At 43.2% G+C, this 12,717-nt stretch overlaps 1 protein-coding gene across 4 annotated transcripts in view; it reads right to left on the bottom strand.

The window, feature by feature from the left end:
• The window catches only part of CFLAR (CASP8 and FADD like apoptosis regulator), a gene marked incomplete at its 3' end in the record, with an annotated part of 50,968 nt that extends 38,558 nt beyond the window's left edge, over positions 1 to 12,410 (bottom strand). For 2 of the 4 annotated variants that reach the window (XM_080933174.1, XM_080933178.1), the window contains exons 1-3: positions 6,734 to 6,814; positions 6,061 to 6,122; positions 4,291 to 4,380 (exon numbers count right to left, since the gene is read on the bottom strand). Of the gene's footprint in view, positions 1 to 4,290; positions 4,381 to 6,060; positions 6,123 to 6,733; positions 6,815 to 12,277 lie in introns of those variants that run through there. The other 2 variants (XM_080933176.1, XM_080933175.1) reach the window with 2 other exon arrangements.
• Positions 12,411 to 12,717: the final 307 nt, after the last annotated feature.

Below are 12,717 nucleotides of genomic sequence, written 5' to 3'. Positions count from 1 at the left end.
ATTCTGATACATTTTAATTAAAAAAAAAAAAGTATCCTCTGCGCTTACTCTCGATAAGCAGTCATTTCTTAAACTCTTAAAAAATGTATGTGCCAGAGCGTTCATTCACCCAACCTCAAACCCAATTTTCTATATGTGTGACTGTTCCGGGATATATTCAAAAGTACCTAAAAATGGTGTGGTTGTTGTTTTGAGACTGAGTGTCTCTACATAGTCCTGACTGTCCTGGAACCCATTATGTAGGCCAGGGTGACCTCAGACTCACAGAGGTGTGCCTTCTTCTGCCTCCCAAGTGCTGGGATTAAAGGCATAAGCCAACACGCCCAGCAAAAGTACCTAAAACTTAAAGTGATTTCCCCCAGACAAGACAACAATCTAATATTCTCAGAGCTACTATCTTATATGGGATGGTGTCAGTTAAAAATACAATCACACATGAACTGTTGCACTACACCACTCAATTTATTGGGAAAAACCACGGGGCAAGATTTGCTGTGTTCCTAAATTACAAAGCTTTGATTTCCTTGGCAAATTAAAAAAAAAAAAAAAAAAACAGGCCAAACTGCTTAGTTTAAGCAAGATTTTAAATTTTAATGCTTTGGCAAAAACTGAGTCCAGAGATTAAATCTCATTTCTAAGTTGTACAATGAAGAGGTGGGCCTTGTCTTTCATTATCAGTCTTGCTGTATCTAAACCTTCTGATGTGGAGTGCAGGAAACTGGGGGGGGGGGGGGGGTTATGTTCATGTAACAACAGTCAGGAAAACCACATTATTTCTCAAAGTCTGAGACCACGCCTTTGATCCCAGCATTCAGGAGGCAAAGGCAGAGGCAGATGGATCCCTGAGTTTCAAGCCAACCTGATCTACAGAGTGAGTTCTAAGACAGCCAGGGCTACACAGAGAAAACCTATCTGGAAAAGAAAACAAACAAAGTAAAACAAAGGTGAGCCAAGAAACAACCCTAAATGCCTAAGAGAACACAGCTCAGCGTTTACATCTGAGGCTTGGCTTGGCTTGAGATAAATTTTCAACCAGGCAAACACATGTGACTGCTTACACAGAAGCTCAGTTCAAAGGCCAAAGTTGTACATATGACCACAATATGAAGCTTCTAAAAATTCCTTCCAATGTAGAAGTTTTTCTAATTATAAACAGCTCCCTTTTTTGTAAGAAACTCCTGAAGCAAGCTAGGAAGCAGCATTTGTTTGTGGCCCCTGCATCAGCTCCTGCCTGAAGGTTCCTACCCTCCTTGGGTTCCTGCTCCTGCCCTCAACTGCTTTTGATGATGAACAGTTACATGGAACTGGGGATTGGGGTGGGGTGTCAGGGGACCCAAATGGACAAATAGAGAAAATAAAGTAAAGCATGCTCTTCTGTTTCATCTGATCACCCTTGGTAGCCCCAACTTCTCACCTATCTGGTTTTTTTTAAGATTCTTTGACATTTTTTAAAACAACCATGGTTAAAGAGACTTGTTCCACATTTAGGCTGAGTGATGGCTGGCTTGTTTATGGAGAACCTAGGCAGAGAGTGATTGCATCATTTCTCCAGGGTACAGCCTTGTGCTATATATAGAACCCCCCAGTTCCCACCATAGCATTTTAATAGTTTCCCTAGGCCTTTAAGTACAGCTTTAACTATCTGCCAGATTAAAATAGCATGGCCTTGGGGTTTAAACAGGGCATAAGTCAGGCATAAAACTTTTGTTCAGATCTTCAGTAATCACCAGGCCATGGTTTTGTAACTTGTTATTACTTTTGTGTTTCCTAATTAAAGGGGGCTGGGGATCAGTCAGCAGAGAAGGATTTATGCATACACTTACATTTCCACTAAGGGACTTTGATGGAACCCCCATCCGTAACACCTAGAGGTGTTGAAGCAAGAGATCTGTTAAGTGCCTACCTTTTAAAACAAAGATCTAACTTTATTTTTTTAATATTTATTTATTTATTATAAGTACACTGTAGCTGTCATCAGACACACCAGAACAGGGCATCAGATCTCATTACAGATGGTTGTGAGTCACCATGTGGTTGCTGGGATTTGAACTCAGGACTTCCAGAAGAGCAGTCAGTGCCCTTAACCACTAAGCCATCTCTCCAGCCCCATCCTTTTTAAAGATTTTATTTATTTTATGTATTTGAGTACAATGTAGCTATCTTCAGACACACCAGAAGAAGGCATCAGATCTCATAATTGTGAGCTACCATGTGGTTGCTGGGATTTGAACTCAGGACCTCTAGAAGATCAGTCAGTGCTCTTTAGCCACTGAGCCATCTCTCCATCCCCAAGATCTAACTTTAGAAAAAATGCTTTTCAGTCAAGTATGGCAGTGCACACCTGTAACTATGGCAACAGAGAGGACCAGGAGTTCAAGGTTGGCCCAGGCTCCAGGAGACTCAATCTCAAACAAAACCAAAAACTAAAGCTACAAGAGAAAAAAAAAAACAAAGAGTATTTAAAAAAAAAAAAAAAAAAAAAAAAGGTCACAGATGCATAAGGCAAAGCTGGGTTTTAAAAACCTGGAACATTTCACAGGTCCACGAAGCTCTGGTTCCCACTTGTAAAACAAGACCTTTGAAGGGAGTTACCCACTTCAAATCCCACTAGACCTTGGAAGTAGTTAAAGCAGCAGGAGTTTTCAGTCACACTGAAAAACTGAGCTATTATATCCAGATCAAGCTGTGATGGGTCTGGGTGCCGGGGCTCACATCATCAATCTTAGCACTTGGAAGCTGAGGAGGATTTGGAGAATTCAGGGCCAATCTGTGTTACGTGGTGAGTTTCAGTCCAGCCTGGGTGACAGGAAATGCTGTCTTAAAAAATCAAAAGAGACTACAGTCTTCTTCAACCAAAGAGTTTACTGCAGAACAAGATCTTGAATAGGTAGTAAATCTGATACCAAGTTGGCAGAACTCAATTCTTACAATGGATTCAACCAAAGAAAACCCGAGAAAGGAAAATAATGAAGCTAAGATTTGTTGTTGTTGTTGTTGTTGTTTGGTATTAAATGGCCAAATTTTTAAAAAGTGGCTATGAGTACGGATCATCAAATGAGCATAAAGGAGAAAAACAGATTTTACACAGAAAGACAAGATTCAAGGACACAGACAGACAGACAGACAGACACACACACACACAGAGTCTTTTTCTTTCAAACGTGACACAAAGGAAGGAATTATTCCCCAAAGCTAAGAATTGAAGAAGGAGAAGAAAAAGAAAAAAAAAACAAAACAAAACAAAAAAAAAAAAAAAAAAAAAAAAAAAAAAAAAAAAAAAACATCTGAGCCAATGAAACAAATCCAAATGGCTGTTGCACAAGATGGGAAAGGGGAGGGAGACTAGGTTGGGAAATGTAGAAATGACAGTACCACAAGCATCAGTTCTGAAAGACTGTTTGGAGAAAGACATAAAAAAATAAGTGGGGACGGTTGGAGGGAGGGAAAATCCCTCTTTTAAATGCAATCCAAACACTGTATTTGGGTTTTGTGTGAGACTAGAACCAGCAAACTTTGGCTATCTCTAGGGAATGGACTTGTGGGAATTAGGGGCCGTGTCTGTATTTACTTTGCAGGTACTAAACCCAGGTATATTTTACTTATATTAGAACTTGCCTGAAAGGTTTTGGATATCAAAATACCATGCAAAGGAGCTGCAGAGATGGCTCAGAGTTAAGAGCACTGACCGGTGTCGGTGTCTTAAAACAGCTTCAGTGTACTCATATACATAAAATAAATATTTTTATAAAAAAGCAATGTAAAATTCTTGGTAAGGGGCAAGACAGCTGCCCCAGGTGGGGTGTTGAGTCTTCCCAGAAGTAAAGGTCAGTCAGCTAGGGCATCACAACACAGCTAGTGGTTCTTGCTTCAGAGATTTAAGAAAAACAGTACTTTGAGTATAGGAAGGCCCTGAATCAAACCAGTACTTCCTCACATTGGCCAACAGGCTTCTTCCTGGGGCAGGCTGTCCTTGAGCTTTGTCCAGGCGCCCTCTATGCTGAGATTATAGAAAAAACAAAAACAAAAAAACAAACAAACATCCAGAGCCACTCGCTAAATTAACAAGGAGGCATTTGAGTCAGGAACGAGTTTAATTTAGTAAGTCTTTGACTCTCTTCAAGAAAGACTTGGATTTAAATGTGCCACGAGTCTGGAGGTGCTGTGAGTGGATTCCCAAAAAACACAGAAGAAACCAAGAGTGGAAGATAGAAAACAAACTCTTTCCAGAGTCAGTTCTCCAAAGTCCCAAGTCCCAGTGGAACAAATAGGAGGGGTTCTCAGATTACTCACACCAGGCGGTCGCTGGCCCATCCCACTCAACAGTGGCTTTGTTGCCTGTCTTCTCCCGGAGACCTCCAGAAAACTGGATCGAAGGAGACACTGGGAAAAAACACGAATAGGAGTGGTCTCGTCAGTGGGCGTCCTGGAAAGTCGGCCTTCAGAGCTGGCCTAAGCTGCTAGCCAGGTGAGGCGCCCAACAGGTTCAGGAACGAGGGACGGACGGCACTCTCCCAGCGCTAAGGACATCGCCAGAGTGCTCTTGCAGGGGCGGAGTCCCCCCCGAGTGTGACCCAAAGAGAAGGACGCGGAGAAGATGCGAATGGACCCCATTCCACCAAGACTGAGTCGAGGCCATAGCTGGATTCCAAATGCCTAACGTAAGAGGGCGGAGGAAAGTTACAGGAAGCCAGAAAGGAAACCAGCTAACGCCTCTACCGGCGGAACAGACCAAAGCTCAGACCGCACACCCAACTTCTCCCCCACCCCCCCATGCATGCCCACCACAAGAGGGGGGGGCGGAGGAAGGACGGACGGACGGACGGACGAGGGAGAGACCATTCCCACCCCCACCCCCGGTTTCTCGAAGCTTGGGAAACTGGTTTAGGTTAGCAAGTAGTGACTCGCTAAAGAAACAAATGTCATCAAAAACAATGTACAACATAAAACTTCTAGAAAAAAAAATGAGTGTAGTGGTGCACGTCCAGCATTGGGGGAGGGCGGGGGCTGACTCCTGAGGAGAGAAGATGAGGAATTGCAGGCCACTGAGCACATAGTAAGACCAAGGCTCAAAAAAAAAAAAAAAAAAAAAGAAAGAAAGAAAGAAAGAAAAAGAAAAAAGAAAAGCCCATTTTTACCAGGTCATTCAACAGAAAAACTACAAATAAAAAAACTGTTGAGCAAAATGATAATTTCTGTAAAGAAAGCTTTGAAAATTAGCTTCCAGCTAGATGCTGGTGGTGTAACCGGGCAAAACAGTACAGAAGTTACTCCATCTTGAATTCTTGCGGAGGCTATTTCAGGTTTAACTAGAATTTGAAACTGATGGAGAATCCCATGCAAATTTGCTCAACTCTATTCTAGGAACCCAAGTTCAAGACTCCCCAGCTCGCTTAGCTTCTGTCATATTGGCTTCCTGTGCAAACCTCCCCTCCAGCAAACTCCTGTCTTAGCTGTCAAACTGCTTGCTTCCCCGAGGCCCCACCCCCACCCCACCCCCAGCTGCCAAGTGAGGTGTCAGGACGTGGTTTCTGCCTTCAAAAGCCCCATACTCTGTACATTGGTCACTGAATACACCCAATACCTAAGTGCCGTCCTAGCTGGCTGGAATAAAGACTTCCAATTGGCTATAAACTAAGTGGTTATCTCTGGTAGGTTCCCAGGAACAGTGACTCAGAGCTGCACACCTTTAACCCTAGCAATGCGATCTGGAGGCAGACGAAGGTGGATCTCTGCTGTCTAGACCAGCCTGGTCTACATAGTGAGTTCAAGGAGGTACGGGGTTACACAGAGAGCCCTGCCTCAGAAAACAAAACATAAAATCAAAAATGATTGGCTTACAAACCAAGGTTGTTCGTGATACCAGAGAGCTGAGCTTTTTGCTTTGTTCAGAACCTTCTTAGAGATGTTTTATATTTTAGATCATACCTCTTGGTCAAGGTCTGACTTCTATTACTCTCTACTGGACCCACCCCTTTAGTGTAAGAACAAACTTCAAAGGTTACCTGAACGCAAGGGATTTATTAGAGTCCTTGAATTTACTTCCTGCTTTCCAGAACTTACTGTGAATATCATGGCCTTTGTTCTGCGGCTTTCTTTGTGAATGTTCAAGTGAACTTGTCCACCTAGATAGATAGATAGATAGATAGATAGATAGATAGATAGATAGATAGGTGTGTGTATGTGTGTGAGTGAGTGAGAGAGACAGAGACAGTGATAGAAATAATCAACTTTTCAAAAGGAAAGCGGGTAATTGGACAGTTCAACTCCAGGAAATGAGTAGTTTCAAGACGTTTTGTGCATGACTAATTGTGGCTCTGGCAGCAAAATTAATCTTTACTTTTCTGACGGGTTACAAGAATGCTCCCCTTGGTATTTGTGAATGCTCTCTCCTGTCCTCAGAATGTGCTCTCTACAGTTCAGGAGTACTTAGGGTCATTAAGGGCTACCCTTCCCCAGTCCCATCACCTGAACACACCAGCCCGCCTTGGGCCAGGGGGTTGTCACCACCTGCGGTGGCGCTGCGCCCTGTCCTGTACCCAGCCGGTAACTCGGGTAGAGGAGACGAGGCCCTCTGCGCCCTTCCCGGCTCCACCCGTTGTCCCCAGGGCACAGGCTCGCAGCGACCTCCAGGGCCAGGCCAGAAGGCGCACGGCACAGCCCCCGGGCACTTAGGGGCCCGGGCTCGGCGCAGCGCCGCAAGTAGCGCGCGGGTTACACCACGCAGGTCACATACCCGTCCTGCCCTAAGTGGCCGCGTGAGAGGCTCAGGTCTCAGACTTCACTGCACGTCTTAGGATCCTCAAAATGGAGACGCCCAGAAACCGAAAGCAGACGTGGCAGCGGGCGCGGCTTCCCTGAGCTCTGGGCCAAGCTTTAGTAACAACAAAGGTCCTCTGAGCAGTAAGCCAGGAAACTGATAAGCACGTGAGCTTTCTCTCCAAGTCTTTTACTTGACTTTATAAAGACTAAGGGCAGGGGAAGGGGGTGGCGGCTAGATATGTATTCCACTTTTAATTTCTAGAAATGTTTGAAATACAGAAAAACACAAATAAAATAGCAAATATCTATTTCTATCATTTTGAACTCAACATGTGGACTTCCTTTTCTCATCAGGTAGAATTGCCTCAGTGGAAGGGAACAAACTGTCAACACATCTTCTGTGCTGGTCACTTTATTAACATGAGGCCTGTCCTAGGGCGTGGTTAATATACACAGTGACACTCCCCTGGAGAGAACTGGTTCTCCCTCTTCCAGCAGCTAACAGTTGCACATAGCATCTTGGTTAGGGTCAGGACTCTGCCCACTTCCCTGTCTCAGTGCTGGGATTTTGTCTGGTTTGAGCCTGTACTGGTCTTGGGTGTATTAGCAAATTCATGTATTAATTTTTACTAATATTAGTTCTGTTGTGTCGAGAAGAATTTCCTTGGGGTTATCCACTATTTCTGTCTCTTCCAAGCTTTCCTCTTTCTCTTGTGCATAGATTCCTATGCCTTGAGTGAAGGTGTGATAAACACATTCCGCTTCCAGCTGAGTGCTCCCAAGTGTCTTCCTCTCCACTCTGTGTAGTTGTGGGTCTCTGTTAACTCCCATCTACTACAAGAAGAAACTTCTCTGATGAGGGGCGAGTGAGACACTGAGCTATGGGTATGGGGATATGTCATGGGATTGCTTTATTACTTTGTTCTTTTAGGAGAATAATACCAGGAGATTTCCCCCTAGGGAAATGACATATGTCATCTCACGCTCTTGGCCACTTTATCAGTTTCATATATGAGACGCATCTCATGGAGTGGGCCTTAAATCTGAATTTTTAAAAGTGGTTGGTTACTTCCATTACATATATGCCACTATTGCACGGTATACCTTGTCCACACACATAAACATAATAAAATAAAAACTAAGCCTTTAACCTTTTTTTTAAAAAAAGATTTATACATTATATATAAATATACTGTAGCTGTCTTCAGACACACCAGAAGAGGGAATTGAATTAAATTCCATTACAGATGGTTGTGAGCCACCATGTGGTTGCTGGGATTTGAACTCAGGGCCTCTGGTAGAGCAGTCAGTGCTCTTAACCACTGAGCCATCTCTCCAGCCCAGCCATTAGCCTTTAAGCCTTGATCTAAATTACACTTTAAAACATGTTACTTAAGGGCTAGGCCAGATGGTAAGACTAGTAAATAATTTCCCTGCTCACAAAGACTGATGACTTGAGATGAATTCCTAGAACGCATGTAAAAGTAAAAAGAAAAAACCCACACCCACACAGGTGGCCTCTGAGCGCCTTATGTATGCACTGTTGTACACATATGGAACACACAAAATAATAAGTGAAAAATGTAAACCATGTAACTTAGAAAGCTACAGAATATATATCCACATCGAGGATGAGCCCTAACTATACATGAGTGTGTCTTACTCTTTCCATGTGCATTTCTCTACTAACTTCTATTCTTACGTCTTACAGTAAAAATGTAGTTTAACCTCAGCCTCCCAAATAGCTGGGATTCTAGGCCTGTGCTCACCAGACCCAGCTCAAACTTTTAATTCATTCATTCATTAGTATATGTTATTATTTTTTCTTGTGTATTAAGTTTTATTTCTCATTCTTACAGAGTTCTTATAAATTATACGTGGATAACTAAAATTTAACAAGTATATGTGTCCTTTTTCTATAGGAGAGCATGCTGAAAGGACAAAAATGTTGTATCAAGAACTTTTAGGGGGTCTTAGATGGTTCAGTGGTTAGAGCACTGACGCCCTTCCAGAGGTCCTGAGTCCAATTCCCAGCAACCACATGGTGGCTCACAACCATCTGTAATGGGATCTGGTGCCCTTTTCTAGTGTGTCTGAAGAGAACAACAGTATACCCACATGCATAAAATAAGTAGATAAATCTTAACAAAAGAGGGGAGGGACTTCTAGAAGGGTATGGTGACACACACCTTTAATCCCAGCACTTCAGAGGCAGAGATAAGCTGATCTCTTTGAGTTCAAAGCCAGCTTGGTCTAAAAGAGCAAATTCCAAGACAGCTAGGGCTATACAGGGAAAGCCATCTTGAAAACATAAACCAAAAAGGATTTTTAAACAATGTTGTAAAGAGTTTCCCACAAACTATCTAGTGACATACTGTCCCCAGATTCATTTTATGAACCCCATCAAGATTCTAGCACCTCATAGATAACCTAAGAGTCAGGCATGGAGGCCCATTATACACTTCTGCCGTGGGCTCACAAACTTAGCAGCTCTATGGAACTGTAGTCATGTCCCTTCTTCTTAACAAAGAAATGAAATTAGTTGTGTACTGTTAGGATATTATCATATTTTCTGTTGCTGTGTGTCTCCTCACCCCACCCTTATTTTGAGACAGACTATCACTATGTAGCCCTAGCTGGCCCAGAACTTACAGTGGTCCTCCTGCCTCTGCCTCTCCAAATGCTGGGATTAGGGCTATGCATCATGTACTACCACACCTAGCAATCTCTATACATCCCCATGCCTATCTGTGTTTGCGTACATATACATATATACATATATTATTTTGCTGTAAATGTATGTCTGTGTATGTGTACATATGTATGTGGATACCCATGAAGGCCATATAATGTCTTATGAAACTAAAGTTACATTGCTTATAAAATATCTTGGTAGTAGGTGTCAGTATTTCTTTGATTGTAATCCACTCACCTCTCTAAGGGCTAGGTCTAAAGTTACGCACTAGCTACATGATGGCTTTAAGAGAACATGTCTGTGTGTGCACAGATGCATGTGGGTACCTGAGTTACAGCTGTTTTTGAAACATCTGGTGCAGTGTGGGTGCTGGGGACCAAACTCAGGTCCACTGGGAGAGCAGTAAGCAATCTTAAGAACCATTTCTCCGATCCCCAGCCTTATATTTTCTAAGATCTTGAAAATTTTTTTTGTAAGTTTTTACATTTCCAGCTCATCAATGTTACATTCTGACTTTAGGGTTTCCTCCTAGACATTTCAAGACATTTGGCATAAGTATGGACATTATCAATGTGATGCTGATTCTCTGCCTACTAAAGACAAACCCCATACTAGTGAAGGCACACTCACTGGGAAGGCTGTCCACACCAGCATCCATCATGCGCCTGAGCAGAAATGGTGTCATTAACTAGATAGGTATGACAAATCCCACAAGCCAGTGTAAAGTCAGATCTGTCTAGGATAGCATGAGCTTAAAAATCAGTTCCTAACCAGCTCCAGCAAGCAGCAGACCATATCAGCTTCAGCCATGTGGCTCTGCCTTTCGTGTCAAGAATAGAATGGATTACTTGGACAATTAATGCTGGTCAGCTGGAGCTAAGAAATTAATGGCAATGAAGAAGAGACCAGCATCACTGAGATGAACTCTTCTGAGAAATGTTTGCTTAAAGCACCAAGAAGCTGTGTTTCAGACATAGCCCAGGCTGGCCTCAAACAGACAATCCTCCTGGTCCTGCCTCCCTCAGAAAATAATATACGGAATTACACTGATAAAATTTTAAGAATCACAGATGAGATTTTTGAACTTTGAGCACTGCTGAGACAGCGACCAACTATGGGACTTTTAAAGATGGACTAAATGCATTTTGCAGTAATCTAGGACTTATGGCCCCCGGAGACTCCTTCCCGTCTTTGAAGAAGCCTATACAGGCCAGAGAACGGAACATGTTGCTTTGAACATGCCTGACCCAGGAAGTAGCACTCTTGGGAAGTGTGGCCTTGTTGGAGGAAGTATGTCACTGTGTGTGTTTGCTGGGGAGGGGAGGGGGTGTCTTTGAGACTCCCCCTCCTAACTGCCTGGATACAGCAATCTTCTGTTTGCCTGTGGAAGAAGGTGTAAGACTCTAAGCTTCTTTTCCAGTACCAAACATGCCTGGATGTTGTCATGCTTCCTGTTATGGTGATCATAAACTGAACCTCTGAACCTGTAAGCTGTCTCAAATTAAATGCTGCCCCTTATAAGAGTTTTAAAAAAAAATCAGTTCCTAAAATGTTTTCAGCTTGTATAGCTAACTTTTCTCTGCATCCCACAAATGTACATTATCTTTACTCTGGGGGCCTTTTCCAAATGGTCAGTCAGCTCCAAAAAGGCAGCGTTGAGTAAGCACAGGAGCATGCCTGGGTCTTCCTCTGTTTCCATGGATACCTCATCTCCTAAAGCAATTTTCCTCACTATTGCACTTTAAGTTGCATTTTGAATACTCAGGTCTCATCCATTTATTCCACAGTAGCCAAAAATGCTTTCAGTGATTCTGATCTGCCTAAAACTCACTGTTAATGCTTACTGGAAGCTCTATGGTGCCCAGGAATTCCTTAGGATTATTAATGACAAAATATCATGATCAAAAGCAACTTGGGGAGAAAGGGGGTTGTTCGGCTTTACAAATCCTGAACCACAGTCCACTGAGGGAAGCAAAGGCAGGAAGTCAAACTGGGTGAGAACCTAGAAGCAGGAGCTGAAGCAGAGGCCATGAAGGGATGCTGCTCACTGACTTGCTCAGCCTGCATTCAGGACCATCTGCCCAAGGGATGGCGCCATCCACAATGGGTTGGGCTCTCTCCCATCAATCACTAATTAAGAAAATGCCCTACAGGCTTGCCTACAGCCCCATCCTACAGGGTTGATTTCTCAGCTGAAGTTCCCTTCTCTCAGATGACTATAGCTTGTCTTTAGTTGACATAAAACTAGCAAGCACCAGCTGTAAATGCCAGGAAACAATCTGCCAGTTCTGAGGGTGTTTAAACTTAGAGTAAGATGTTCTCCACCAGAAGCACCTTCTGGTTTTAGCCTAATGTCACTGGGGTAGGTATCCACCCATAGAAGTTTATGCCAAACACAGCTCCTATCTCTAGAATAAGCCAGTGAGGTGAAGAAGAGTGCCTGAGGCTCCAAAGACCATCTTAAGCTCCATATAGCTCATGAGACCAGAGCCTGCTGCATCTTCGGTTAGACTGTTTGATGGGTTCCATTTAATCTTGTTCCCAGATACCAAGTTCATTACAACCGTTCTTCAGTTGTAAATCTCTGGGCAACAGTATTATGAAGTGAAAGCTTCCTCCCTGTGCCAATGAATCTTTCATGGAGTACTTTCTTGGAGCACTCGATGTCCTGGGAGCCTCAAGGAGCTTTCATAAGGATCTGAACTTGAAGATGACGCAATTTAGCATATGCCTTCACCCATATACATTAATATTGATTTATCAGTCTATGATTTAGTGGGTAAATATCTCTGTCAATCAATACTTGCTTGATATTCAACTTACCCTTATTTGGCCCAGAAAAAAACCTTTCAAGTTGACTTCTTGCTCCTTTGTTTCCTTGAGCCCTTCCTTGGTAACTACCTCTAAATGTTTCATGTGCAGCTTGCTGTTCCCATGATCCAGTGCTGGAGTCACTTGTTTCTTTGAGGGGAGGGTCTTGATTCTCTTTAATTAAGCAGTTAGTATTCGGAAGCCAAGATTCAGATACCGTGTGTGCTCAGTGTCATAGGCAGGTAAGTTAACGGCTCTAAGGCCCCTCAATGGACAGTGTCAAGGTGTGTGTTTGTGTGTGTGTGTGTGTGTGTGCGTGTGTGTGTGTGTGTGAATCATCTGTATAATCTTCTTTCTCTTCTTCAGAGGCTGGACTCTGGTTTTTCGGCTCTCCATTTCTGCAGGCAGATCTGGAATTTGCTGGTCAGCCAGTTTGTCCTTCGCTCCCCTCT

The sequence above is a fragment of the Micromys minutus genome (assembly GCF_963924665.1).
Source record: "Micromys minutus genome assembly, chromosome: 19".
NCBI classification, from domain to species: Eukaryota; Metazoa; Chordata; class Mammalia; order Rodentia; family Muridae; genus Micromys; species Micromys minutus.
The sequence above is the reverse complement of the archived record's forward strand: the minus strand, read 5'-3'. Positions and strand labels throughout refer to the sequence as shown.